This window comes from Ascaphus truei, chromosome 4, assembly GCF_040206685.1.
Source record: "Ascaphus truei isolate aAscTru1 chromosome 4, aAscTru1.hap1, whole genome shotgun sequence".
In the NCBI taxonomy this organism is placed as follows: domain Eukaryota; kingdom Metazoa; phylum Chordata; class Amphibia; order Anura; family Ascaphidae; genus Ascaphus; species Ascaphus truei.
In genome coordinates this window covers 226,515,753-226,543,667 of record NC_134486.1, presented here as the reverse complement: position 1 = coordinate 226,543,667, position 27,915 = coordinate 226,515,753, and the positions used below count along the sequence as shown (strand labels likewise).

General features: G+C 42.8%; 1 protein-coding gene across 4 annotated transcripts in view; it reads right to left on the bottom strand.

The window, feature by feature from the left end:
* Nucleotides 1-25,609, bottom strand: part of TIAM2 (TIAM Rac1 associated GEF 2) — a 329,759-nt gene extending 304,150 nt beyond the window's left edge. For all 4 annotated transcript variants that reach the window (XM_075596950.1, XM_075596946.1, XM_075596949.1 and 1 more), the window contains exon 1: nucleotides 25,399-25,609. The gene's annotated coding sequence lies outside the window, so the exon portion shown is untranslated. The remainder of the gene's footprint in view (nucleotides 1-25,398) is intronic.
* Between the last annotated feature and the right edge of the window lie 2,306 nt (nucleotides 25,610-27,915).

Genomic DNA, 27,915 nt, shown 5'->3' with positions numbered 1-27,915 from the left:
GGGTGGGTATAGTGGGCCCGGGGTGGGTGGTTAAGCCTCCCGGGTGGGTAGCGGGGGAGGGTGGGTTAACCCCATAATTACCATAGCGGTTATTAACCGCTACGGTGATTAAGGAGTTAGGGGCCATTAGATTGTATTTTTTATGTATTCTTTCTGGCAACGGAGATCATGGCCCTGCAGTATGCTGACGAGGACGCCTTTCATAATGCGAGGGTTAAGTAGAACGGGTTTATTTACTTTATGCTGGCTGCCTAATGTTTTGTTTAATAATGGGCAAATGATCCCCACTTTCCATATGTACAGGTCTTTTCATGTAGCTTTTTGTGACAGATCCAATACAGATCATTCATCCTGTAATTATACAGATAAATAAGAATTTTAATCAGTTAGTGTTAGGACCTGAGATATTATGGTCATGCCTTGAAGTGGCTCACAGGCTTATTATAATGCTTTGGCCAAAGGGTTAAACTAAATTACCCTTTTTCAAGAGATATATATAACAGTACAGTGTATAGGTATTTCACTGTGTATTTTTGTCATTTTGGAAGTAGCTCTGGGCTCCCTTTGTGTTTTGTTTATTGTAGTATACAGTGCCACGCTCAGTAGAACTCCTTTTGACCCTTATATAGATATATATATATTTTGTGGTAATTTTGGGGGTTTATATGAGCTTACTGGGTATCTGTGTGAAAATGATCTATTATCCATATCTGGATAATAGTTTTTTTGCACATTACTGTACTGTATGTTTTTTGGGGGGTGGGAGGTGTACTTATTGAAATGTAGGCCATCTTTATTTTTTTTAAAACACGAATGGTACTGCAGGCCAGCGCGGACCCCCGGACACCACCTGAGGACCCCCGGACATCACCCGAGGACCCCTGTGGGGCCACGGGACACCCTCGGGGACCCCTGCCGGCCAATGTTATCAATAAATAAATAATGGTTTTATGTGGGGGCACAGGGGATGGGTTGTGTATTGGTGCTTACTATATATTTTAATATAAATTTGAATACTAGTGTACGTGAGCAGGGGGTCTCCAGAGCAGAACCGCTTTGATTTCAGGTCCGGGAACCCCAAGCTTCCAGAGATACAAGCCCCATATGGGGTGCCGGTATCTCCTATGCATGTAAATGTCCCGCGTCCACGTGATTTCTTTCTGGCGAGATTTGAGCAGAGAGAGGCGGCTCTCTCTCTATGTGCAGCAGAATCAAATCGCCGGGTGAGCCCTTTTTTGAGAGGGTCAAGCATCTCGGCGCCGGCTACTCGCCATTTTTGCAAATGTTGCTATCACTGGTATTCGGGGCTTTTTGCATACCGTGATAGCAACGCTGTCAAAAATGGAGATTTAAAATCCCTGGCGATTTTTTCTAACGGACCTTAATGCATGAAGCCCAAATTTGTTATTCAACATGTATTCCTAAGTAGCTTCCCCACTATTGATGTTAGGCTTACAGGTCTTCTTCCTCAGTTAACCAATTGTTTGTTAATATGGGAGGTTGTGGCTTCCTCCTGCGGCACTACTATTGAACTTGATTCTTCCCTGGTAAACACAGAGGTAAAGAATTTGTTTAAAACCTCTGCTTCTTCCTTATCTCCAATAATCTGCCTGCCCATCTCACACTGAAAGGGTCCTTCCTATATTTTCTTTTCTCATTTTTTTGTTATTATGGTACTTAAAGAACTTTTTAGGGTTGATCTTACTTTCTATTGCAATCCTTTTTTCATTTTCAATTTTTGCTAATTTGATTGCCCTTTTGCAATTTTTGTTCCATTCCTTATAATTCTGATTTGATGCCTCCGCCTCTCCTGACTTTAAGAATCTAAAAGCCTGCCTCTTCTTTTCCATTTCCTCACCTACCTGTTTATTTAGCCACATTGGTTTAGACTTGTTTCTTTTATACTTATTATCCAAAGTAGACCGATAAGTGTGCTTTTCTAACAATGTTTTAAAGACTGCCCATTTATCATCCACATTTTCCCTGCAAAATCGTCATCCCAGTGTATTCCTTGTAGATTATTCCTCAGTTTATTAAAATCTGCCTTTCTAAATTTTAAAGTCTTTGTTAAACCCATTTAATATGGTTTTTGACCATTTCTTTAAAATGATACCATGTTATGATCAGTTTCCCAAATGTTCCCGGACATGAATAATTGTTATTACTTCTACATTGTTTGATATTACCAAATCCAGTATTGCCCCTCTCCTGATTGGTTCCTCAATCATTTGGGTCATGTAATTGTCTTTAAGCACCCCCCAAAACCTGTTTCCTTTAGTTGTAATGCTAATTTCATTGCCCCAGTCTATGTCTGGATAATTAAAATTACCCATTATGTAAATATGACCTACTTTTGATGCCTTCTCCATTTGCAAAATAATTTTGGCTTCCTCAATCTCACAGATATTTGGTGGTTTATAACATGTACCTACAAACATTTTCTTTGTACGTTTACCTCCACTGCTAATTTCTATCCACAAGGTCTACATTGTCATAATTTCCTTCATAAACATCCTCCCTTATAATAGGTTTTAGATCTGGTTTAACATATAAATAATCATTTTTTTAATGCATTAAGTATTATCTAATACTACATAACTGATTTTTTTTTTTTTAACATAAGATTTCACGTTTTGCTGCTTTAAAGGTCTTAATTGACCCTGGGACAGAACATAAAGGGTCATAACCTGTAAGATTTGAAGAGATCATTTCGCTTTGCAGATATCCATTTCTTAACTAAGAAAAGAATGTTGGATTTCGACCCTGAGGCAGAATTTCTACATATTCCCCCATCCCCGGTAATGTGGGCAATAGCCCAGAGAAACACTCGTTCTTCTGCCTGCTTGTTATTCTAGGCTGTTTAAGATTATCGAGACACCTGATACTAAAAGTGTTGCTATGCTGCACTACAGCAAGTATGGTGGATTGTAAAACTATCCTGATTCTCATAAAGAATCCTAATTACAACCTGAGAGGCACCATGCGTACAAACTTGATAAAAGCCTTCACTTAGCTACTGCATTGTCCAAACACACCATGGGCACGCACCATGTGATTTTGATTTAAATGCTGTCAGGGACTGTAAACTCTGCATAGTTGTGAATACTATGTTAGGTTTTCGGCTTGCTAGGCAACATACTTTGCCTTGCAAAAACATTCTTAACAAATCCGAAACGTTTATAGTAAAGAACAGTTTAAGGATGTTCTGCTGCCACGTGATTCATGTTATAATCATACACATCTGTTGATTATGGCATTTCCATGAGCTCGTGGATCATTTTAGCTTGGCTGAAGTTTTGGCTGATAGATGTTAAGGAATTTTAATAACAGGCACACTTTTCCAGAGCAATTTCATCCACCCAGTAGTGATATTATTACATGTAGCTATTATGCGCAGTTATTTTTCATTTTATTTCTTGTATCATAAAAAGGGTGGTTAGGATACCACACCAAAAATATTGCAAACATATCAAGAAAAGGTCAGAAGCTGCCAAATAAATAATGATCTGATAACGAGCAACTGTTATAACTGGGAATAATCCAAAAATTTAAAAAAAAACATGCTGCAACCGAATATGTAGAAATGCAGGCACATAAGCAAAGTAAAGAAGATATAAAATGCTTACATTTTGATTGCAGATGAACAACACACCAAGCAACATTTGAATAGCAAATTGTTAACAAACTGAAACACTGAAATTGTGTTTCAAGAATAGGAAGTCTTCGTTCTGCAATGGACACATAATATGCAGAACAGATATATTGCAGATTAGGTATTACAGTCTGCCAGCTTCCAAATTGGGGTGAAACTGAAGCAACAAATGCATCACAGTTATCAAAGCCAAAAATCCTATTTCTACCTCTGGGACCCTTTTTTCTGATGAGCCTGGTGGAGTTAGTTTGCTTTAGGATAGCTCCCGGAGACAATGTCCAAGAGTCATCAAATCACCATCGGGCTATGGCCCGATCTGGAGGTAACTGGCACTCAAGTCAATGGCAGTCCACATCATTCATTAGTTCACTTCAGCGACAGACATAAAGGGAAGAAGTATAATCCTTCTGTCTGCTTACTGCTTACCAAACCTCATTGGCAGTGTAAATTTCAACCACAGCAGGTAGTAGACCACAAATACAGAACATCTATCAGTGGCAATCGCAATCACTTGGAGAAACCAAAGAAAACATCTAAGGCCCGTTCTAAACAGCATGCGGCCGTGCGCATGCGCGTGCCTGTGCAAACGCGCGTGCACGTGCCGCATGCTTTTCCCTGTTATAGAGTCGGGAGCTACAGGTACTGTGTATGTGTGTGTGTGTATGTGTGTGTGTGTGAGTATATGTGTGTGCATGGGTTGTGTGAGTGAAGAAAGTCCTAAATAAGATTTTTTAAAGAAAAGAAAAAAAGTTTAATAAATATTTTTTTTATTTGTGCACTCATTGACACACACACGCACGCACACACGCACACACATCCATACAAACACACATCCACACATACATACACACACATACATACATTTCAGCGCCGGTAGCGGCGCAAAATCATCCTTCCCACCGCGCGGACCTTGTATAGAAGGGCTGGCTGACCTCAGCCATCTATAACTGCTGTGCGCGCGCACGGCGTAGCACGCCCCGGCACTATAGAACCAGCCTAACAAGTGACAATGCATGAAGCTTGCACTCCTGTGCTCCAAACACCGGTCCGTACTACTGATTAGATTACAGCCATGTATTAGCTAAAACTAAATGATACATTTCCCATCTAAAATTAGTGCAGAGTTTATGAGTACTTCAGTATTAGGTGATACCTTTTTATTTGGACTAACAATTGATATTTATTATAAGACAAGCTTTCGAGAGTTCTCCTCTCTTCCTCTTATTATATCAATTGTTAGTACAAATAACAAAAGGTATCACCCAATACTGAAGAACTCATTTTCTCTTTGCACTACTACAACTGGACTAACACAGCTATTCCTACTTAAAACGATTCAAAATATAAAAAATGACGGAAGGAAAGAGGAGGTTTGACACAGGTTGCTGGCCAAAAGAAGTTGATTTAAAATGTACAGCAATGTCGCTCCACTTTTGCAGACGAGAGATGTGTTGTCCTATTGTTAAGATTAGTAAGGCTGGCGCAACTGAGCAAGACACACACAAAAAAAGCAATTCGCTTAACAGATGGGAGCCCCTTGTTTGACATTTCCCTGAGCAAACACTACCCACCATGCACCATGAAGCTTCCCGTAAAACAAAAACCCCAGCAGAGTATAATCTGCTTCATCCTGCAGTTACAACAGTGTTATTTAAAGTTCTGTGTGTTTACACACGAATTCCAGTTATACTAGTACAAGGTGAAGAAAAGAAGTGATACTACGCTCAACGATTTGTGATATATTGTGTAAAAATATCAATAACCTTAAAATAATGGTGATTACTAAGTGATCAGTTTATACATCGATATAGTGATAATTTTACCAAAATAAAGTGCTGTGATAAAAACAAATCAATAGTGTTAATTAAACCTGTCCCATTCAGGTTAAGTGACGATGAGGTAACTGCTACTGTTCTCATGGATTGTCTCCACAAACCAGAACTAGAACAAAAAACAAAAAGAGAGAACAGCGCAAGACCTCATAGTGTAGTAAATAAATAATTTATATTGGCTCATTTAGCAGGTAAGTATTGCACGTACATCAATCAAATAAATAATAGGCCTGACATGTTATGGACATGTTACCACAAAAGCTAGCAGCATGGGATCACTTCAAATTCGGCTGGCCTGGAAGATGAACAGACCCCTGTCTCCCCCTGGATATTCCTGGGTCTCTCTCCTCCCGGTTAGTGATCGTCACACCAAACAGGGAACCGCAATGCCGCCAACACGAGACGAGACCTGCTCCACGTTGGTGCTGTGCGCCTTACTCTCCGGTGTACACTGATGACATCACTCGGGGTGTCCCGTCTCGAAGTAATTGATTTACGAAACACATTGGAAGAGAGCGCGTTCCAGCTTATACATGACCCAGTGAGGACCCATCACATCATCTGTGGCAGTCTGTGGACATACAGTGATCCAACCCCTAAGAGACGGGACGCCCCGAGTGACGTCATCAGTGCGCACCGGGGAGCGGGACACAGAGCATCGACGTGGAGGAAGTTATACCACGCATCGGCACCACTGCGGCCCCCCATTCTGAGACGGGACACCCCGAGTGATGTCATCAGTGTACACCGGAGAGTAAGGCGCACAGCACCAACGTGTCTTTACCAACAGGAGGGTGCAACATCTAGGCATGTAGCAAGAGGTTAAATTACACCTGCTTGTTACTGTGTAACCTTGCAAGAATTGCTCCCTAAAACACACTGGAGGAATATATACATAAGGATACATTTTTGATGTCTGACTCATGCATCATACATTGTGGGCAAGTGTATCTTTGAGTGTCTATACCTAGAGGCAAATATCCCCTGGACACATACTCCAATTCCCTGTACTGTGATTAACTGTGGTGGAAGTTCTTTACTCAGGGAGTTTTATCCCTGTGTGGGAATTAAGAATATCTTCCCACATATATGAGTACTCCCCATTTTTTAGTCATATACCACTGCCGTAATTTAAAACTTTCCTTGTATATTACACCCTGTGTTTTTTGTAGATAACTATTAAAGATTTATTATTTTTGCTTTTTCCACTCACTATGACTGGCAGTATAGGATAATGTGTATCCTGGATCAATGTTATCCTCCATTTGAGTATTACACATGAGTGCAATTTTGAGGGCTTCTTGTGGTGGAAGGGTTTTCTCTAATCGTTACCTCCTATGTGTATATAGAAATATATATATATATAATTTGTTTGTTAATTATATATATATATATATATATATATATATATATATATATATATATATATATATATATATGCTCCAACCATGTGAATATGCTGCTAGTTAATATAAATGGCTCAGAACATTAGAGAAGAAGATTGAATAACAGAACCAGTGCAAAATTCTCATGAAATATTGATTTTAGTAAAAGATATGTAAATGTATATAAAATATGTACACAGTAAAAGCACATGAACAATAATTGTGAAAATCATCAGTGATACAGTGTTACCGGAACCCTGTGGTCGCCATGGGGTTAATGATGGTCTCAGATTTTACACCGCCACGGTGGTGAGCAGGAGGATTGAATGTCCAGGTTCAAGCACAAATTGAATCCGGTGGGGAAGGCACCCGCTCCCGGATGTAGCAGTGGAAATAGTTCCGTTAGAAGAGAGGGAAAGAAACCAGTTCCGCTGGACACGGTACACGCTCCTGGTCTCTGTAACAGACGGCCACAGCACGGCAGAGAGCGATTGGCTCCGGTAGGGAATGCACCCGGAGATAAAATTACCTCAGTTGATACAGCAGCTGCAGCGGGGGTGCTTAGAAGTAACGTCACCGCTTAGCAGTATTTGAAACAGGATAAATTCAAGTGTAGAAATTGAAGAAACAAATTATGAAGTAGCACCTGCTACGAAACGCGTTGGAATAGATTGTGTGCTATTCCTACTGAGCTTATATCTTGGAAGAGCTCTCCATTTGTTTCTTCAATTTCTACACTTGAATTCATCCTGTTTCAAATACTGCTAAGCGGTGACGTTACTTCTAAGCACCCCCGCTGCAGCTGCTGTTTCAACGGAGGTAATTTTATCTCCAGCCACATCTGCATTGCCGACGGAGATGTGGGGTGCGCACCTCTAAGGCTGCGAGCCCTCTGGCGCTGACCGTGCTCATGCTTGAGAGTGGTGACGTCACCAGATCTCCAAGCATGAGCGCCGGGTGTCCTCGCTATTTCGGAAGTGCGCGGGGGGCATTGTGGGCAAATTGAGCGCGCTCGAAAGTTACATTTTTTGTTTACCAAAGCACCAAGCGTGGGTGGGCGTGCGTGCCCGCGTGCACCGCGTGAGCGGGGACTTACATATATAGATATATGTAAGTAAAAGCGGCAAGCGCCGCCCGCTCAGCGCAGTCAGCGGGAGCGTGGCTGCAGCCTTAGGCCTGGGACATAGTGAAATCAGCGTCGCTGAGGCGGGCTGAGACGCGCTGAACAGGTGCACAAAGCCCCTGCATCTGTAGTCAGCGCGGCTATAGTTTCTCCCTCCGCATGCGTGCTGATGCGTGCAGAGACTGAGAAACTTCCCAGAGACAGGCAAGTTTGAAATTTGCCGCTCGGTGAAGCGGAGGAGCGGTCACGTGACCGCTCCCATCCAATGGGGCTGCAGCCGGCCTGGCATTTTAACTACAGAGCCACCAGACAGACAGAGGCAGCCCAGAGGTGTGTGAGTGTGTGTGTATGTGTATGTGTGTGTGTGTGTGTGTATGTGTATGTGTGTGTGTGTGTGTGTGTGTGTATTTGTGTGTTGTGTGTTGTGTGTGATGTCTGTGAATATATTTATCAAAGTTGCACAATGTTAATAAATAATTTATTCTCACAACATGTCTTTTTTTTTCATTTTTAAAATATTATATAATATATACACACACACACATATACACACACAGGTTCCCCAGTGACCCACAAACACATAGACCACTTCAAAGTGACACACACACACACACTGACAGCTACCAAGTGACACACACACACACAGTGATACCCGCCTCCCAAGAGCGCTTACTGTCTCCTCTGCCAGGACAGCAAAAAGCTCCTGGTAGAGCGAGCGGCAGCAAGCAACAGCGAGCAGCAGCACCAAAGTCTTTACTATGTCCCAGGCCTTAGGCTGGGGCCATAGAGGGGGGGAGCAGTGCTGAGGCGCGCTGACGCTGAGGCTCGCCTGCTGAAGTTGTGCGATTCCATGCACATGCAGACGAGCCAGCGGGCGCGATCGGGAGGCCGAGGGTGGTGGTGGGAGGCGGGGCAGTGACGTCGCTGGGCCAATCGCCCACGACGCACTGACGTCAACGTCACGGCGCCGACGTCACGGCGTCGTGACGTTGACACTGCTTTCCAGTGATTGGATGTTTTCAGCCGACAGCGCACTGAAAAACAGCTTGGCTGTTGGCTGAAAAATCCAGCGCCTCAGCACGCCTGCGGACGCTCGCGTGAGTCCCTCTAAAGACATCCTCATTGAGGATGCAGAGGCTCAGCGCGGAGCGTCCGCACGGCTCAGCCCGGCTTGTCCTTCTATGGACGCAGCCTAAGACCGGGAGCGGGTGCATTCCCTACCCCATGACGATCACAGGGTTCCGGTAACTCTGTATCACTGATGATTTCACAATTATTGTTCATGTGCTTTTACTGTGTACATATTTTATATACATTTACATATCTTTTACTAAAATCAATATTTCATGAGAATTTTGCGCTGGTTCTGTTATTCAATCCACACTTCATGATCAGTAACTATGTGAACAACATTTATTTAATTACATATTTCCTTATTACTTACAATATATTGTGGTCAAGATTAGCATTCTGGCTTTCAATGAAGATGCTTGTATTTAAAAAGAGACATGCTTTGCCTAATCTGTAGAAAAGGGGTGACACTATGTGATAAAAGTAAGGGTGTAGGAGTAGTATTTTTCAACAGGGGTTCCCCGGGCGTCCCTAAAGGTCTCCCTGCAATTTTGAAGTCATTTGAAAATTGTACCAAATACAGAAGAATTTACAATGCATCTGATCTCAGACGCGCTATTAGTGAGGGTTGGGGTTCCTTACAATGTATCTGATCGCAGACGTGCTATTAGAGAGGGTTGGGGTTCGTTACAATGCGTCTGATCTCAGGCACTCTATTAGAGAGAGTTGGGGTTCCTTAAAATGTATCTGATCTCAGACGTACTACTAGAGAGGGTTGGGGTTCCTTACAATGCATCTGATCTCAGACGCGCTATTAGAGAGGGTTGGGGTTCCTTACAATGCATCTGATCGCAGACGTGCTATTAGAGAGGGTTGGGGTTCCTTACAATGCATCTGATCACAGATGTGCTATGACAGAGGGTTGGGGTTCCGCAGATTTTCCCAACATAATTATAGGGTTCCTTAACCAGAAAAGGGTTAATAAACACTTCACTAGTATTAAAGTGATATTATGTTGGGCAAGAAATGAAGTTACTTGAACATCCCTCCGTAGAACAGTTCAAAGCATATTTTGCATACAAGATACAACAAAAGATAAATTCAAAACTGTTTGGCTTTTTAAAGCACATAAAAGCTTGATGCTGCGGATGGGCAGGGGATCTCAAGCTATTAAAAAGTTTGCAAAGTTAGAAGGGACGTGACTCCTCTTTCTTCCCCAGTGGCTGCACCTTTGCTGAAAACTCATTGTGAGCACGTTATAAAGATACAAAAAGATTAATAATGTCATTCATTTCCCACACCTCCCACGTGGAAAACATATACCTCCTTGTTTAGACAGACTGATAACTGTGAGAGCGTGGCTTCCCTACAACTACTCTACTACATCAATGTCATGAAGGGAGTTGTCCATGGAGTATTTGAACATATAAGGGCAGAGCACTTGAAAATGAGCTAGAGACGCTGACAAGGTAAATTCATTCTTCTTTCTACTGGTACAAATGCTTTCATTTTCACTCATGTCCCATTGTACACTTAATGACCTAACATACTGCTAGTTTGTTATGGGATCCAGAGCCTTTATTATCTATAACTCAGGGTTTTAAAGCAGCAGTGCTGACTGTTTTTTTCTCTCTCAACTTGGTTTGAACCGAGGGATTTTCCAGAGCTGAACCGTTTCATTTTCCGGGACTTTCTAGTTCCCGAGATACTTATCGGTGAGGTTACCAGTGTCTCTGACTCTTCAGGGGAAACAAAATGGCGTTCAAATTGGCCATATCCCACAATAGGAAGCAGTAACATCATCCATTATGGTTTCCTATGGGATGGCCATTTAAAAACCAGGAATCAATTTCGGTAACGTCACCGTTAAGTACCAACGGAACATGCAGGGTCTCCAGTTCCAATCTGCAGAATGGCTGCTTTAAGTTCAACTAAAATACCATTGAAATTGCATTTAAAATTTGCAACTACAGTTTTACCGTGCAGAGGCAAAGTACCCATACATGGTCTGGGAGCAGCCAGAAAGTTAATATTATATTATATACTTCAAATGTAAAAGGCATCAATCACCTCTCAAAACCATGCTGGTTTATGCTTTAGTTCTAAAAAGAAAGATTTCTACGCTAAAGGTAAAAAGTGCTAATTCTTGTGCAAGAAAGTGGACGTAAAAGTGTATTCAACATGTTCTTCTGCTTTACCTCTCCCATTCACCCTCGCTAATTAACACATTTGAAAAGAAACATCATGTCAGTAGAAGGAGGAACCTATGAATTCCTCGCTGAGAAAATAACTTGCACTTTGCGCGCGCGTAATAATAGGTAACATGATGAAAGCACCATGGCACGTGCTTATTAAATCACTTAGCTGGCACCCAGTAGCCTAGATGATTTCCCCCATCTGTGAGCTGAAAAGATTTAAATGAAATGCATGCTCAATTGAAGGTGCTGATGGTGCGATCTAGCCAGCTAATTAGAATGAACTGTTCTGGTCCTCTACAACCCTTTCTATCAGGAGCAGGAATTTCCTTTGGGCAGGCACCAAGCACAGCTTAAGTTGTTATTGCTCTTGCTGACTCCAAAGAATGCAGTCTTATATCCCATTCCCGCAATCAGCCCGTAAGAGCCTGCTCGCTATATGCTGACGTGTTTCCTCTATTCCAGTGCTGCTATTCTTTTGCATAATGGCAACACTGAGACACAGCCTTTCCAGTTCAACTCAGACTTACAATTTTGAGGTTTAGGAGTGTTTTTATTCGCATTCTTCTTTAAAAGCCTGCATCAGTGTGTAAGTTGCAATAATAGACTCAGATTTGTATTTTTTTTCCCCCCACTAAACTAAAGGCTTAGTGTGACTTTTTCGAAGTCTAGTGGTACAGTTGTGTGAAAAAGAAAGTACACCCTCTTTGAATTCTATGGTTTTACATATCAGGGCATAACAACAATCAACTGTTCCTTAGCAGGTCTTAAAATTAGGTAAATACAGCCTCAGATGAACAACAACACATGACATATTACATTGTGTCATGATTTATTTAACAATAATAAAGCCAAAATGAAGAAGCTGTATTTACCTCATTTTAAGACCTGCTAAGGAACAGGTGATTATTATGTCCTGATATGTAAAACCATGGAATTCAAAGAGGGTGTACTTTCTTTTTCACACAACTGTATGTGTTTGCAACTCCAGCTGGGTTATCTACTACATCAGTAAATCCAGCTGAAACGGGTAGAACTTGAAACATGCCAGAATCATGCAGCACATTTCGAAGCATGCTATTCTGCAGAGGACAAATCGTTCAACATCACCGGGCTTATGTACTATGGCAGGCGTGCGCAAACTTTTCAGTCTGCGCCCCCATTCCTGCTCTCCCCTCCTGCTCGCCCCACCCCCCGTCCCCCTTACCTTGGCTCCGGCATCAAATGTCGGCGTGGGGTCATGTGACGTCACGTTGCCATGGCAATGAGACGTCACGTGACCCGCGGTGTCAAATGACGGCCGAAGCCAAGGTAAGGGAATTTACAGAGGCCTCGCAAGGTCCCCCGGCACTTAATTTAAATGTCTTGGGGAAGAACGCGGGGGCCTCTGTAACCGCTGAGCCCTCCCTGGAAAATCTCGCACCTCCCCAGTTTGCGCTACCCTATACTAAGGTTTGCACACTGCTTTTGTGGCGCTAAATTAGCACATGGAAGTTTTTCACAGAAATGGACAGCGCTTGGCGTACAGATGTTAATGGCACGTACTAAAAAAGGATGTTTACGTGCGCCAAAAAAATTGCAGAAAATGCGTTAAAATCATCCGTAAAGTTCAACTTGGTGCAAACTCTAAAAAGTCTATTAATGTTGCTGTGTATCAGCCCAAAATTTCTTTGACACACCACAGATGTCTCATTATCTAGGTGTACAAAATGTATTATTTTCACAGCATGGCGATTATAAATATTACAGCACTAATATTTAATCTTTGCAATGCGTCAAAACTAATTTCAAACAAAGAATAATGCCTCGTATGTGTGAAGCCTGCATACATATTACGAAGGTTTGTACTACTTTTTAGAGCTAATATTTTGATGCACAAAACTAGATCAAATATGATCTTAGTACAGAGGCCTCCAAGTATTTGAATGTTTACAAAGAAGCACCGTAAATAGTTGGATTACATTTACTTCAAATGTTTAATTGTGAAAGTAACCTGACTCTCCGGGTAAGTCTCCAATTCTGTTTCAATATTATGAGTGTTGCAGGGTACATTCAACCACACACGCGGGTTCTCTTGATAAGGCTTATTTATTGAGCCTTAAAAAATACAGCACACAAAAACAAAATAGCTTCTTTTCAGCATACAAAAAACGAAACAGCTTCTCTTCAGCATGCAGGACACAGACAGTTAATCTTTGTACCTTGTACTTTGAAAACAGACCTTATAGCAGTAATCTTACTTCAGCATTTCAGTCCTATCTCTTGACCAGCTAGCTTCCATGCGTGTACAGCCTGGGGGTTTTAAAACACCTTGATTATGCAGCTAGGACCACTCTAATTGTCAGGAGCTTCCCAGCTGAAAATTAACCTCGTCACTGCATCACTGCATACCTACACATACGTCTGCCAGGCATATAGCTGGTGACGTTCATTCACCCTGTCACATTCCTCCCGTTAGTGTGAGGCTTGGGCAACGCACGGCTGAAGCCCGACCATCCACCCCTTCTCTAGAAAAGAAATCAGCATTGGCATTTTCTTTTCCAGGCCTGTCCTGAATCTCAAACGAGAAGGGTTGGAGAGCCATGTACCACCTGGTCAACCTAGCATTCGAGTCTTTCATAATATTTAACAATTTTAATGGAGCATGGTCTGTTACCAATGTAAAATGGACTCCCGTCAGGTAGTGCCTCAAGGCCTCGATTGCCCACTTTACTGCGAGACACTCCTTCTCAATTACCGAGTAGTTTTTTTTCCTTGGGAACAATTTCCAACTCAGAAATGGATCGGATGTTCCACTCCCTCAAACTGTTGCGAGAGCACTGCCCCTAGCCCTATCTCTGAGGCATCGGTTTGTACAATAAAAGGCTTATCAACGTCTGGGCTTCTAAGGACGGGACCCTCTGATAGACACCTTTTTACCTCCTCAAAGGCTCTCTGGCACTCCCTTGACCATACCACTTGTGTAGGGGCACACTTTTTTGTGAGGTCTGTTAGTGGGGCTGCAACTTCCGAGTAGTTGGGGATGAACCTCCGATAGTACCCTGCTAAACCCAACAGGGAGCATACCTGCGTTTTTGTGCGGGGGGTCGGAACATCTTTCAGTGTAGCTACCTTATCGATTAGTGGCCTTACTTTTCCACCACTACTGCATACCCCAGGTACTTGGCTTCCGCCTTAACTAAGGCACATTTCTTAGGGTTGGCTGTGAGCCCTGCCTCTCTTAGCGACTTGAGGACCGCTTTCAGCCCATTTAGATGGGCCCGCCAGTGTTTACTATAAATGACAATGTCATCTAGATAGGTCGTGGCATAAGCCCTATGAGGTCTCAGTACTTTATCCATGAGCCTCTGAAATGTGGCTGGGGCTCCATGCAGTCCAAATGGCATTGTCACAAACTGGTATAAACCCATGGGAGTGGCAAAGGCTGTTTTGCACTTGGACTTTTCCTCTAAAGGTATTTGCCAGTATCCTTTTGTTAAGTCCAGCGTGGATATATATTCCGCATTACCAAGGGCGTCAATTAACTCGTCCACCCTTGGCATCGGATATGCGTCAAACTTGGATACCGCATTGACCTTTCGGAGGTCCACACAAAATCTTACCTTCCCATCGGGTTTAGGGACCATAATTAGTGGACTACACCACTCACTGCATGATTCCTCAATCACGCCTAAATGTAAAATTTCTTGTACCTCCTTCTCTACCAGGGCCTTACGGCTTTCAGGCAACCTGTAAGGACGAGAGCGTACTTTTACCCCAGGTGCTGTCTCTATCACATGGGAAACTAAATTAGTTTGACCTGGTAAATCAGAAAAAACATAATTGAATTGTGTAACTATTTCTAACAAGTCCCCTTTTTGTTCAGAGGACAATTGTCTACCCATTGGGGCTGAGGACCCAGGTCCGTTTCCTCCTCCACCGGGTGGATGAATAGAGACCGCTGCACCTTCCAGGGTTTCAGCAAGTTCATATGGTAAATTTGTTTACCCTTCCTGGACCCTGGTTGAGCGATCTCGTAATCCACATCACCCGTGCGGTGGAGTACTTCAAATGGGCCGTGCCATTTGGCTAGGAGTTTACTTTCACAACTGGGTATGTTCCTGATGTACAAGTCCTGTTTAAAAGATTGACTCTGGCCTTTAGCATTGATATAAGTATGTTCCTGATATGCAAGTCCTGTTTAAAAGATTGACTCTGGCCTTTAGCATTGATATAAGTTAGTATGTTTGAATATCAAAAGGTGTTTTTTTTTTTTCCCCTCTTAACTCTGTGCTGTTAATTGACCAACTGGAACAAGCTGATTTATTGGGGCGAGGGGAGGGTCATGTGACTGCTTTAGCTGTATAAAACCAAAACCTTTCCTGCATTTTGCAGGCACTGCATTGGCATTTGAGGCAATTAAAGTGAGCTTTTAAGTGATAAATATAGTTAGACTATAGTTTGACTAGAGGTGACTGGGGACTGCATCTTTCTGCAAACTCCTTTACTCAAGACAACAAACGGTAAGCTATTCAGATCACACTATGATCCCATGCTTGCTAACCTGCATATTTTAACCCCCCCACCCCTTTACAACTTATTCACTGCAGCCTCTCCCAAAACTGACTGCACAATACACTGAAACCCTGAATTGACTCTAGCATTGCAATACAGCTAAACATTTGACAAGGAACAGGCACACCCCTGCTGTTTAGTCTGCACACACTCACTCTGCTCACAACAGCTCCATGCAGCACTGTCTACCTCTGGCATAATGAACCTGCTATGTACCTTAACTTTTTTCTTTCTCCTGGCCTCATGGAGATGTGACTCCCTCTATCCACTACAAACTCCTCCGTCCTGGTCCACAACCAACATCACCATACACCCTGGACTACTCAAAAGCCTTGCACTATCTACTGAATGTTGGTGGAGAACTCTAAAAAGCAGCACACCAACCACTGCTCACTCTAATGGCAAACACCACAAATTTACAAGTTGCAAACAACTACCCAAATTCCTACTCGTACTGTTACTCTCTTTAGCAGGTGATATTGAACCTAACCCAGGTCCTCCCATTTCAGCTCTGTCCCATGCCCCTGAGAATTCCACCTTTAAATTCCAAAAAGGGCTATCTGTCGCCCATATAAACATCCGGAGCCTGCTGCCCAAACTGGATGAACTAAGGGCTTGGTGCCTTATGCATAAACCCAAAGCCATCATTCTTACAGAAACATGACTAACCCCTAAGACCCCTGATGCAAATATCGCCATTCAGGGATACTCCATTTTTAGGAGAGATAGGTCAAAGAGAGGAGGAGGGGTGTTATTTTATATTGCAGACACCTTACAATTTAAACTGTTAAATTGCCCCCCAAGCCCACCCTCTTTTGAAATTCTAGTTGGCAAAATCTGCCTCCCCTTTTCTAAGCCCATCTTGGTTGCTGGCAACTACCGCCCCCCTAAAGCCCCTCTACAATCCCTGACTAATATCACTCAATTTCTTGGCTCCATTTCCTCTCTGAATGAGAAGAGTGAGCTGCTAGTTCTTGGGGATTTCAACTTCAATTGGCTTGACCCCAAAAACCACAAAATCCAGATACAACTCAAGCCACTTAACCTATCAAAACTCATTTCCCAACCCACACGGGTAAACTTGAAATCGCATAACCATTCCTTGCTAGACTGGATTCTCGCCTCAAACCCCAGCAGAATCCAATCCTCTGGCATCCTTCCTGACATTTTCAGTGACCATGCAATAGTGTACTGTGTAAGGAAAATTAAACCGCCCCATTCAAGCCCTAAAGTTCTCTTCACTAGAACATTTAAAAACTTTAACCCATAACAGTTTCTGGATGACCTTACCAACTGCTCATGGCACAGAATCGATTTAATTCCCGACCCTGATTCTGCGCTCGACTATTTCCAATCCGAGTTCTTAAAACTCTGCGATACCCATGCTCCACTACGCAAAATAAGGGTACGGGGGGCCCACCTTCCGTGGGTTACAACTGACCTTATTGCACTCTACCAGCTCAGGGATACCTTGTGGAAAAGCTACAAAGTAACTGGCACTACCAAGGATCTCAATCACTACAGATGCATGCGGAATATGTGCACAAGGCAAACAAGGCATGCAAAAACACAATATTACTCTGACAATCTCCACCAAAATACATCAAACCCAGCTAACTTCTGGCAGGTTATCAACAATATATTCCAGCCTCCTAACCATCAACAACCAAGTAATATCACTAATGGGGATATTACTCTGACAAACCCCACTGACATTGCAAATGCATTCAATGATTACTTTGTGGGGTGTGCCACTAACTTATTAGCGAAACGCAGCCCAACCACAAATCTGAATCTCATCCTGGGAGTACGCAGATAGCCCCACCCCCTCCCAACACTGCCCACAATTTTCAATTTGGCCCAGTATCTGAAGAGGAGATTATACAAGCGCTCCTCAAATTAAAACTAAGCAGCCAATGTGGACCTGACTTACTACAATCTAGGTTCCTACGACTTGGTGCCCCTGCCATTGCCAAACCAATTGCGTCCATAGTCAACTCTATCCTGTCTACAGGCCATATCCCTAAGACCTGGAAAACTGCCAGCGTTGTCCCAATCTTCAAAAGTGGGGACAAAAACACTGTCTCAAACTACAGGCCAATCTCACTTCTCCCAATTCTATCCAAAGTCATGGAAAAATGTGTCCACTCCCAATTAAGCGATTTCTATACCAAGACAAATTTCCCTAGCCAATTCCAATCTGGGTTTCGTCCCAAACACTCCCCAGCGTCAAATTACATGCTTGAACCTGGACATTCAAACCTCCTGCTCATTTGACGCTGGGTTACCAGGACGACGCGTCGCTGGAAGGGAAGGTAAGAGTATTATAGAGGCCTTGTGCGGTCCCCTGGCTTTTAATTTAAATGCCTGGGGGGAGAGAGCGCAACATCTATAACTGCCATGCCCCCCCTGAAAATATAGCGCCCCCCTGGGGGATGCACCCCCCAGTTTGCGCACTGCTGGTCTAGAACATTTGGTCATGGCCGTTTTGCTGCGACCAAATTACTTCTGGCGCTTTGCCGTGATTCTCTCCGCCATCAGAACCCATCACCACCGGTCGCTTCGCTGTTAAGATAAGTGCCTAAAACCCCTAACCTAAGCCCTAACCCCAACCACTAAAACCCCTTAAATTAACCCCCTACGCTAACCTCTAAACCCCTTAAATTAAAAGAAAGAGAAGTGTAGAATCGGAGCACAGAAAACAAAGGTAATTAATCCAGGGCAACTCCAAATAAAGGTTAATTTATGTGTAGCTTAGGTGGATAACAAATGGAAAACGCACCTACGCAGTTCGTGAGCAAGCACTTTATCAAGGGGCGCATGAAACGCGTAGGGCGTTTTCCACTTGTTATCCAGGCGCTTATTCCTCTTTATTCCCATTATATGGACTGTTATCACTGTGGACGTTCTATAAAGCACCCAGGATTTTCATGGACATCACGTACTAACAGCTGACAGGGCTCACATATGATTTTGAGCACATTCCAAACCTTTTTTCTATGGCCCTTAAATTAACCTCCTACCCTAACTGTAAAATTTACCTTAGGCCGCGTTTATAGTGGGCGCGCGCGCCTATCAGCCAAGCGATTTGTTCTCATAGTTTTTGCGCGGCGGGGAGGCATGGCGGAGGCGTCACATGGCTGAACCGCTCACACTACGCGGCCGCGGCATGAAAAAACAAAGTAATTTGTAGCTTGAAAATTCTGCTGCGCGGTCGCTCTGCATTGCGCTCGTGCGCACTATGGCCTCCCTCATTGACTCCCACAGATTTGTTCTCACGGCGCGTGATGACTCGTGCAGTCGCGGTTACTATAATTGCGGCCTTAGAAGCAGCAGCTCAATCGCCTGAGGAAGAATACTTTTGTATTCGAAACGCGTCGCGAAGGGTGTCGCTGGTCTGTTTATCACATACAGCCAGTCTTCACACAAGTGTTTTTATTGCTATTTTTATTGCCATTTTCGATCGAAACGGAAAACGGGCGGGCACTTCCGGGACTACTATAGGGGGCCTCATTTGCCGCGCATGCGCACTACGCAGATCATCACGCCGACAAGCGTGTGAAGCAGAGACGCAGCGCAACCTCTGAATACAGCCCCAGCGCGCGGGGCTTGTTCCTGAAGACTGAGATTACCCCCCTCTTCATCCCATTTGTTGCCCTACCAATAGAAGTGACGATCGTGATCTGGACCATTAAAGTTTTTATATATGTAAGTGCATATTATTATCTTTATTTGTTGTCAATACATATCATATCTCAATCTTGGTGCGCTTTTGTGTTTTTTCTTTTTTCCCAAGCAGCAGCTCAATAGTTAAGTATATTTAGGTATCAAAAAAGTAGTAAAAATTGGTTAGAAAGTTTCTACAAAATTGAATTAAATGCCAGATTAATACGACTATTTTGTTATTCTAAACCAGTGATTCCCAACTGGGGGTTCGTGAGGTGACTCCATGGGGTTTGGCCCCAAAAATATGTAATGGTGAATCCCAGACAGTATATTGGGTTCCTGAGCCTGAATGGGCTCTACACACTTAGCAAGGTCCCAAGCTGTACCTAAGGCCGCGTACCCACTGTTCGTGGCTGTGCACACTACAACGTGCCTCCAGGGGGCCGGCCCACGTCACTAACTGCGCGCGCCTGCAGAAAGCGCGATGCCGTGCGATGGCCATGTCATGGCGGTGGTTCAGCCAATGAGAGTGAACCAGCCGCGTGACATCATGGCCACGCCCCGCCACACCTCCCCAGGGGGCCGTAGCCTAAATCTTGTCTTTGCTCACATAGCTCTTCTCTGACATGCCAAGACGTGCGTCCCATCGCAACCCCTAGACCACAGATCGCGGCTGAAACTGGTGCACGCGCCGCCAGGCGTTCCGACGCGCACGCAGTGACTGGAGCCGTAGCGTTAGCGTGGGTGGTAGAGCTGTCAATTACAGCAGGGGCTTCCAAAGTTGCTCCCCACAATGCTTTGCATCCACAGCGGCAAGGCATTGTTTTGTGACTTTGGAAGTTTCCCAAAGTAATTCACCATTATACAACCCATGCTGTCTGCACACACTGAGGTGCAGTTTGGGGCCTTATTAAGCGTGAGTGCCCCCGCAAAGCTCAGGACACTACAATGCCTGGGATCGGTCAAATTGTTTTGTTAGCGATAGTCTGATGCGTAGGCAATAAGATATATTAATTAGGGGTTCACAGAACAAATATTTTCTAGAGAGTGGATGCACAATGTAAAAAAGGTTGGGAATCACTGTTTTAAAGCATTAGAGAACAATAATTTAAAATCCCATGATAATTTGTTTTTCCATGGGGGACCTGTCAAATTAATCTGAAACACCAAGCGAAAAAGAGCTCTGTATAAACATACGACAAACTTATTTTTTGCTTTCCCTAATTCCGATTAAAGTATGTGGGGGAATAAAATGTATCTCACAATAAGTCCCTTTATTTATTTATTTTTTCAATGTTTTTCTGTTCAAAACAGTTTGTACAAATTAAACACACACACGCACACGCACACACACACATCAAATAAAAAGATCACTTGTGAGCACATTCACATGTCTTAGACAGGTCTGCAACCTTGCCTTTCATCATTATCACCTAGCATACAGTGCTTCCATTGCAGCAAGGGATTCTGGGAAATGACATGCAAATGAGCACCCGCGGCCTAAGATGTGAATGTGCTCACAAGTGAAAGTCTTTATTTGTTATATGCTAACGGTGGAGGTTTTTTGTTGACTTTTTCACACACCATAACTTACACTTACTTACTTTGCGCCTGGCTCTCCCCTGTACTCACTGTCCTGGGTTGCTGGTTATTTCACTCAATGTGAGGCCTAAGCAAAGCCACCCCCTCCCTCCCCCCCCCCCCCCCCCGCAGCACACAGTGAGAGGCAGAAGCTGGCGAGCGGCAACCTGCGAGAGGTTGAGGTAGGTGAGGGACGAGCTGCAGGTTGCCGACCCCTGCTGTAAGGGAACAATGTTCATGACAGTTAATGCTAGCAAATCTCATGTGTGAATTACCCTCTCTCTTCTTATTCATTTTCTTCTCAGTTTACAATTGTCACCAGGCTGCCAGTCAAAAATGCCTCAGGCTGCTATAGCCTCAGTTTAGTCACAACAAGATGTGGTTAAACGGAAACTTTTCCTATGTTGACAAAAAGGAGGCCTAATCCCCTCTCCTGGTTAAAATGGATAAGAAGTAAAGATTGACACACTGTGCTCATTTGCATGTCCTTACCCAGAATCCTTGGTGGCAGTGGAAGTACTGTTTGCTAAGCGATAATGGGGAAAGACAGGGTTGCAGACATCTCTCCGAGACATGCAAATGAACCACAAGTCGTATTTTTATTTACTGAAGGTGTATACTGTTTGTAAAAGAGGTGCAGTTCAATGCAATGCAAATGCACATATATATTTGATGTTATGAAGGTGGTAATAAGTGAAGGGCAACGCACACCCAAAAGACACCAAAATATTTTAAAAATAACACATATTTATTTCTTGAAATCGATGTTTCGGTCGCACACTGAGATCTTCATCAGGATTTAAAATCCTGATGAAGGTCTCCGTGTGAGACTAAAATGTAGATTTTTGATAAATAAATATGTAGGTTCTTTTTTAATATGTTGGTGTCTTTTGGGTGTACTTTGCCCTTTTGTCTGTCATTGCCATGTTTTGTGTATTGAGTTGTAGGCACAAGCTTTAGCACCCCTGCAATTTTTGCTTTCTACCTTCATTTTTTATATTTTGAGTGTGCAAGTGTATATATATATATATATATGTATCTGTACCGTGTATATAATATATATATTATTGTGATGTTATGAAGGTGAACGGCTTTTAGCACACGTTGCAACTCTGAACTCACTGTTGCAATGTTTCCCTCTTAGGCGGCGATTATAGTAGGCGTGTGCACACACGAAGGAGCACATGGCGCCCTGTGATGGGTGAATTGTGCTGGAGGCGATTGGGGAGGCACGGCGGACGCGTCACCAGGCTGGTTCGCCCTCGTTGGCTGAACCGCTCACGTGACGCGGTCGCCGTGCAAAAAAAAAACAAAATAGATTGTAGTTTGAAAAATCTGCCGCGCGGTCGCTCTGCATCGCGCCCGTGCTCGTGTGCACTATGGCCGGCCAAAATCAGCTGCTTCACTTTGTTTCGCAGCGCGCAAAAATCGCATGCACCGTAGCGCCTACCATAATAGCAGTTTTAGGCATAATCCCCAAATTAGGTAGTATTGGGTCATTGTGTAGTCCACAGATTCTCAGATTTAAATTTGAAAAGCTACATGTAAGATAAATTATTAAACAAGTGTTAAAATGATACAGTGGCTGTTGTAAGGTTTACGGCATTTACAAGACAACAAAAAATATATGTTGATAATATAAAGATGACAAGTGGGAAAGCCCTTTTAACACCTCCACTGCTGAGTGGTGCTGCTTTAAACTATCATTGCATCCATACTCCATATATCAAAAGCAGCCCCAGCAATGCAGTTTTAAAACCTCCCAAAATTGTATATTGCCTACATTTTTTTTACATCTGTGCCAGGTGGCAACTCTACAGCTGCAGAGAATATGCAGAGAATATTTATATTGGTTTATTTTCTTTTCAATATGGGGTGTGTTCATAACTAATTAAAAAAAACGAATTATGGTGATAACATTTCACCAAGACTTTTTGGCCCGACTGCCCCCTTCGGCGGATATAGAATAAGCCCCTTGCTATCAGTTTCCTTCAAAACTATCAGTGCTGGAGGGACATGCCACCTCCGTAGCCACGGACCCACCGTCACTTCTGCATCATGTGACCGCTCTTCGGAGCGATCACGTGATCATTTCCCTGTTCCCTGTTCTGGCTGTTGGGCCTGATGTGAAGGGGGCACTAAAGAGGTTAAGTAAAAGATATACTGTACATACAAGTAAAACACTTGAGGGCCTAACAACTAAGAGTAGCAAATGGAATTGTTGTGTATTGACATAGAAATCAAAAAAAGGAATGTGCTTAGAACACAAATGTGAATGGTATGTACTTAAAAAAAAATCAAATCTATGCACCAAAAAAAAAAGTCATGTAGTTAAACGTAGCGTAAACCCTGAACATTCTGTTGGTATTGTTAGCGCACAATTAAGTTGCTATGCAACAACCAAAAATTTACTTAACGCAGCACATTATATTGGTTCCCAAAATGGATCAGTTTCAAGTCAAGGTATGTTCTACTTTTTAGCACTAAACTGTTGACATATTTTTTTTAATTTTTTTAATCTTGCTACATAGGGCACCTGGTTATTTAAAAAACAAAAACAAAAGTCAAATCAAACCCAAGGACAACCTGCATCTTTACTCACTTGTTCTATCCATTGTGTTACTGAATGCAGCATGTTGGCACCATGTGTATACAGGTGATAATTAATGTTAATGACCAACAAATGGGTGCACAGATGTGTCAGAAAAGCAATGGACCATATGGTGGATATCAATAGTCCACAGACCATACAGCAAGAAATCACTGCAAAGCACTAAGATGTTTTACCCCTTTGGTTGCCAAAGATGCCAGCAAAGCATTGCAATGCATGGCACTGAAAGAATTTAGGTAATGACTCAAAGAAAACATATCAGTATATAAACATGTACTTTACAGATTTTCTCCTCTTCCTTTTTTGCGCAAAACTGGAAGTTTGATTTATTCCGTTTTCAGTGGGTTTAAACAAAGGAAAATGTATTTTCCAACAGACATACTTATTTCTATTTCTATGTACAATGTACAATTCATTAATTGTAGCCTATTTGCAAAATAAAGTCACATCCAAATTGGGCATCACTACATTATAAGATATACAGAGCAAAAACAAGTGTTCTGTTTAAAAACAGATGTAATGGACTCCTACATACAGAACTCGAAAGAGGAAAAAAAACTAAAATTCAGTTCCAAAAATAAATTACTGTCTAGCTTTTGTAGGTTTGCTACATAGATTGTAAGCTCTTTGGGACAGGGTCTCCCTTTGTCTCATGTTGTCATTTACCTGTTACACTTATACCAACTCTTTCTCATTTATGTACCTTGTATTGTAATGTGCTGCGTACATTGTTGGCGCTATATAAATAGAATTATACATACAAGCCAACACATATCAATCCCACCTTTCACAGTTGTGAGACAGCGCTCTTTACACTAGGCCTTATTTGTTATCACCCTAGCATTGTTAACTCAGACCTGCAGCAGCTGTAATGTATTAAAATACTGTAAACATAATGTGAATACTCCAAGACAACCCCTTTATTACTCAGGACTGCAGGAACTCTCTCTGAGTGAGGGAATCATAGGAAATCATTTACATACATACCCCTGCACCCCTACTTCCAGCCCCTATACCCCTAATCCAAACACATTGTGATTCTCCTCCCTGCTGGAAGCTCAGTCTAAATTTAGAGAGGCTACAAAAGAAAAGAGGTAACTGCAGAAGGAAAATCTGGGTGGAGAATAAATCACATCATCTCTACACTACTGTTTCTCATCCCCCTACAGGGAGATACAGTGGCCGAAGTAGCCCTTCATTTGATCAATAAATAAAGATATAGACACAATTTGTCACATTTATTTAAATGCCAATAACACGGTGTAAAAACTAAAAATAAGTATCTAATTATAACACCATGTCACATTTTCGATGACAGTGTTATGGCGATGACTGTTTTTAAATGTAATTGTAGAAAAAGTCACGTTTTCTGTTATTTTAAGTGGAACGCAACATTTATCATCGGCTATAAATGCAGGAAACATTGCAGCATTCAGGATGATACCCCAAAAGCACACATCATCATTCGTTTCTTTCCCATACGGCACCCTTAAATTAAGTCTGAGGCACCCCTGGGTGACATGGGACCATGGTTCAGAAACACCGATCTACACACATACCATTAAAAGACAGCAGCTGATTCCAACACAGTGCAAAGTTATTGCAACTTCAGACAACTATTTCCAGCAATAATAAATGCGCCCTTAAGTCGTGTCTCATTTGGATGCCTAACCTGTTTATGGTCATTGCAATAAAAGTGTACAATAAATACAACAGATTGGTGCTTACCTCGCAGCTCGAGGAATTGAGATGCCAGTGAAATCCAGAAATCTAGTCCCAGAGCACTACAGAAAGTTTTCCTGCAGAAGAAGTGGCTGGTGGGGGAGAGGTATTGTTTTGATTGCAGATGGAGAAGTTTATAATACACTTTGGGGAGGAGGTGCTTATTACTGCATTGTTTCAGGTCTGGCCTCCGCTGCACAGCCCTCTCCCTGCCCCTCTCTCCTTTGTACGTCTGGGCAATGTCTGGGAGACATTCTACGCCTCCTGTAGAGCCGCACCCTCTCAGAACGCCTTCCACCAATCCCTGCCCGCAGAGCACAGTCTCATTTGCATAGAGACTGGCTTTTCAGCCAATGAGAGGACACACGTGCAGAAAGGGGCGTGGTCTGGTGGCATTGTGGCCAGCAGCCGATATAATAGTGCTGCTGCTGGCTCTGCCCAAGCTTCAATATCCTGAACATATGGAGCTTTTAACCAGCTCCAAGTCCCCCGGAGATATACTTTATAATGACAAGGCCTTTCCTGTTGTACCTTCAGAAGAAGCTCAAATACCTGCAATCATTCCAAGTAATGAGGGGATATTAGGTACAACAATGTTGTTATCCTCTGCAGCGCTGACGTACAGTATGCAGTGCTGTACATATTCCAGGCTCAAAATGTCATCTAGTTTGTGGTGTCTGAGGCACAGATTAGTGTCATTTGCCTAAAGTCACCAAAAGCGGACCAAGGCTCTAGAACTTCAAAGTCAGTGACATTATCAGTAGACAACTGTATTTTTTCTCTGAGAAATTGTATATTGACTTCAACACTGGCTTTTGTTTGTGAAAAATTAGATTAGCTATGAAACTCCAGAAGAATGCAGATTGATCTGCTATTAATTTATTTATTTTGTACTAGAATCAAATGTGGCATATTTTTTCACCAGGATTCCTATATTTGACACATCTGTTGAATTGAGGTTTTTTTACACCAGAAAAGGGATTAAAATGAGCTGCTCAGGTATAGGTTCAGTGGCGTAACTACCACCCGGATGTCCAGGCACACCCGCGGGGGCCCAGCTCGTGATGAACCCCCCTGGCAGTTTACAGAGGCCTCATGCTCTTCCCCACAGTAATGAAACTGATTGCCTGGGAGAGAGAGTGGGGCCTCTGCCAGAGCAGCCCTCCTCCATTGCAGTTGCGGCGTCACGTGACGCTGCGTCATCATGGCAACGTGGTGTCACGTGGTGATGCACTGCCATGACAAGGTGTCATCACATAACGCAGCTACGTCATGACGTCGCTGGACGAGGGCCGGCGGGTAAGTGAAATGCCCGAGGGCCCCTTACCCTGTATTTAGGCCACTGTATACTGTAGGTTTCTGATAAACTTCCTTGAAATATAAAAGTTGGTTACCTACTTCATAGGGCTGTATTGATAGGTAATAATTATTATTTGTTTGCACAGGGTCAACACAGCGAAACCTGTTCCAGATTTACTGTAGGAAATAATCTTTTTCTTTTGATACATCTGGTGCTATATTTGTGCTCCAGTTTTATAGCCGGGAAACGGATTTTATACATAATCCAGCCACTTCTACATTGGGCAGTCCGGGATTCACCAAGTGTGATAAAGATATCCCAGCTCGATTCCACATGAAAGGATCAAACACCAATGCAAGCAGCTTCTTCAGAAAGATTCAACTCCCCCTAAAGTAAAAATGTTACTTATTCACATGGGCAAAAATAAGTCAGTTTTCTTTGGGTCCGCCCAGTTTAAATGTTATCTGACAATTATTGGTCCTCAAATGTCTTTGATCGAAGCAGAATTTGTTCAAACACAACATGTAATTCTAGTAGCTGTATTGGTCCTGGAGATGAGCATATTTGTTGTGATACCTCAAAGGTTTCTTCAAGTGTAAATACGTTACATTTGCAGAAGAAACCTATGAGACTTTGAAAGCTCTGAACACTATATTTTCTATTTATAAAAAACTCTAATGTTGGTCCGCTAAAAGCTATCACAACCTACAGCGTATCTGCTCAAATACAATATCAAAGCGAAAGACTCGGGATGAACAACCGCTCTGTATATAGAGGAGTTGACAAAAAGTGTTATAACAAGAGAGATTAGGTTATGATTGTATAAATACTCCATTGCATTTAGTTACTAATAATTTACTGTGGAGAAAATAAAATATTTTAAAATACTTATACCTGTTTGATTTGTATAAAATTAAACTGCATTTAGCCTATGGAACATGCCACTGCATGCCACATGCCACTGCATACCACTGCATGCCACATGCCACTGGAACACTTAACTTTTGCCCCATTCAAATCAATAGCAGTTAACGTGGGATTAAGCTGCAATATCCATTTCTCAGAGTTTCATGAATGTCCCTGTATCTATCAATGCGGAGGTAAATGTGCATTTATCCTCTTTACCATTTTCCGGTACACAGTTGCTTCAAATGTAAGACACAGCTTCTTACCGGTCTGGGACATTTGGTCGCGGCCATTTCGCTGCAACCCAACGACCGCTG